The sequence below is a fragment of the Rhagoletis pomonella genome, unplaced genomic scaffold (genome assembly GCF_013731165.1).
Source record: "Rhagoletis pomonella isolate Grant_MI unplaced genomic scaffold, Rhpom_1.0 Rhpom_scaffold_00003, whole genome shotgun sequence".
Taxonomy (NCBI): Eukaryota; Metazoa; Arthropoda; class Insecta; order Diptera; family Tephritidae; genus Rhagoletis; species Rhagoletis pomonella.
In genome coordinates, this window is record NW_023458557.1 from 14,392,083 (window position 1) to 14,395,165 (window position 3,083).

At 30.8% G+C, this 3,083-nt stretch overlaps 1 long non-coding RNA gene across 2 annotated transcripts; it reads right to left on the reverse strand.

Annotated features, from left to right (window-relative positions):
• Positions 1 to 343: 343 nt before the first annotated feature.
• Positions 344 to 2,395, reverse strand: LOC118736480. 2 transcript variants are annotated; one of them, XR_004992686.1, is made up of 4 exons: positions 2,115 to 2,395; positions 1,892 to 2,048; positions 1,711 to 1,824; positions 344 to 385 (listed from the first exon to the last, which is right to left on the reverse strand). It is a non-coding gene; the product is annotated as an uncharacterized LOC118736480 (long non-coding RNA). The 2 variants fall into 2 exon arrangements; XR_004992685.1 differs by lacking the exon at positions 344 to 385 and having other exon boundaries at positions 1,470 to 1,824.
• Between the last annotated feature and the right edge of the window lie 688 nt (positions 2,396 to 3,083).

Consider the following 3,083-nt stretch of genomic DNA (forward strand, 5'->3'; position numbering starts at 1 on the left):
ATACAGTTCAAGATGAATTCCTTATGACTCTTCACTCATCTGAAAAAGATCAAACATGTCCCTAAATTTCCGCCTTTCAACTTCCGCATCAGCAATCTGGGACTCGTTCTTCTCTTCAAGCAATAACGCCGCGGCTATGGATTTCATTCTTATAATTATGTATCCACTTAAATTTTATTTTTAAATTACAGTGATATATAGTTATATAGGTATATTTAGTTATTTTAAAATATTTAAAAACTTTAACTTCATATGCTGCTATAGTTTGGTGGCAAATATTTCTTTGTTTTGTTTCGATTTCACACATTCCTAGGCAAACAGCTAATTTCGAAAGATGTTTTCTGTCTTCCTCTTCTTCTTTCGTTTCGATCGTAAAGCAGAATACCTAAGTTCGATTCCAGCGGAGCGGAATTCGGGAACGTAATCGAAATGTAATTTATATTTAAATAAATAAAACTTTATTAAATTCATATATCCAAAATTATTTAGCAGCATATAATGAAACCAAAAGTTAACAATTGAAATCAAAAACTAAGTTAATAGTAGCCTACATACATTTTACATTATTATGTTATTAGTATGAAAGAAGAGATGTAAAATCGAAAAAAATTTGTGTTCAAACTAAGTTGATTATTTTAGTTAATAATAATTTAAATTTTTGACTGTTTTGTTATTTATATAAAAGAATATAAAAACGAAAATGTTAACACTAGGCGTTTAACAACTGCAGCACACCAAATTTTGTCTTATTTCAACATTTTTTTTACTTTTATTCTATAGTAGCGTTGGAGCACTAACAATAACCATTTAAAATGCCTTTGTTAGAGTTCTAAAGCTAAATTCAATATAATATGAAATTTCAATACATTATATAGTTAAATACCTACTGTTAATATTCATACTTTGGCATTTATATACACCCGTGGAGACAGAAATGGCACAAAAATTTTGAAACAATTTACAACCATGTTTTATAAAAAAAAAATTTTTAGATAATTTTAGGAAAAACTTAATTGAATTCTATAACGAAAACCATGTGAAATAGTTAAAAAAAAATAAAAATTAGTAAATTACAGAAACAAAAAAAATATCAAAATTTTAAAGTTTTTTCTCAGAATTTTCAGAAAATTTTTTGGTATGCAGTTTTGTAGGCCGATTTATTTTTGTCTAACAAAGCGCAAACCTAAAGTCTCCCAAGATTTGTGTTGATTTTTTAAATTTTTTTTCTGAAAGGTATTTTATTTTTTCTTCCACATAAATTTTGCGAAATCTAATTTTTGTATGGAAGAAAATCTCAAACACATAAAAAAATATCAAAAATCAACGCGAATTTGGAGAGGCTTCACGTTTGCACTTTGAAAGACTAAAATTGATTGGGCTACAAAACTACATAATCAAAAATTTTCTGAAAATTCTGAGTTTTCTGAAATCTTGAAATTTTTATGAACGTTTCGAAAATTTTCTCGAATTTTCAAAAACGTTCGAAGACTATTTTAAAACTATTTTACATGGTTTTCGTTATAGAATTCATTTAAGTTTTTCCTAAAATTAACAAAATATATTTTCAGAAACCATGGCTGTAAGTTATCTTAACATTTTTGTGCCATTTCTGTGTCCATAGATATACATATGTATGTATATATTTACTTATTACAACAAGTATATACTTATTGTTTATATTGAGGTATTACTTATATTTATATTTCCCACCTTTGAGGTGTTTCTCTGCCGGTAGTTTCGCTGCTTAAATCGGTTGTTGACTAAGGTCAACAGACTTACGAATGTTTTTTTCGTAAGCAGCCCGTCCATTTAGCTGGAAAACATCTGGTAAGGATATACAGACACGAAATTGAAGAATCAGTGGAAATATAGGCATATTCAAATTACTTACCATACAAAATTTCCGACACACAAGAAAGCTGGGACAGCGCCTGCTTGTTACCTCTGCCATCCCAGTTGCAAAGGGATAGAAAATCGTCGTTGAAAAGCTGACGGAACAAATCGTCAACAGTGCTGTCTTGACCCTACAGCCGTAAAAGAAAAGTTTTCTAAAAATACACAAATTTGTTATTAGTTCACATAAAAAGTAGTTACATTGATCACATTTTACTCACCTTGCCTCGATATAATCTTGTTGCAGCAGATTTATTTCAAACTCCTTAGCTGCAGCCAACGTCTGAAAAGGCAGTGTTGCCGCGATTTTTGTTTGAAGTGGATCTACTTCCTCCCCGGTAATTTTTCAAACGGAACTTTGTATTCTTCGGAGTATGACTTTGCACTCACGAATCACGCTCACTGGCTTCGATTTTCTGAAAGTACTTAACATAATTATACGGCAGTGTGGTTTTTAATTTTTAGTTTTTATTTTTGATTTTTAGTTTTTAGTTTTTGTTATTTTTTTGGCCTTATAACAATTATATTCAACAATTTTTATTGAGCTCGAGGCCGTTTTTAAATGAAAATTTATTGTGGAAAAGCAACAATAATTTGAAAAAATGGTAGAAGTGATAGCTATTTCGGAAATCACCACATTTCCTCATCAGACTTCTTTCATTAGGCTTCGAACCGACGATCCCACTGACTGCGCCAGTTGCCTATGCACCGTGCTAAGTACGCCTTGTAAATTATCGGTTGCTTTTTTCCACTATTTTCATTCTTGTTATGCCAACACAATCAAGTGCAGCTATTCCGCTGCAATTCACTTGATCATGTGGTTGTTGGTATTGTTTTTTGCTAATTCTATTTTTAGAATGTTTAACTTTTAGGTGTGCTCGTCCTTAAGTTATTTGTTTTTGTTATTTTTTTGGCCTTATAACAATTATATTCAACAAAAAAGGATTTAGGAACATACATAAAAAAAAAACAAAAAAAAAAAATATTCCGACGAACTGATAACCTCCTCCTTTTTTGGAAGTCGGTTAAAAATGAAAATACTGGAAAAAAGCAAACAATATTTTACAAGGCGTACTTAGCACGGTGCATAGGCAACTGGCTGAGTCAGTGGGATCGTCGGTTCGAAGCCTACTGAAAGAAGTCTGATGAGGAAATGTGGTGATTTCCGAAATAGCTATCACTTCTACCAT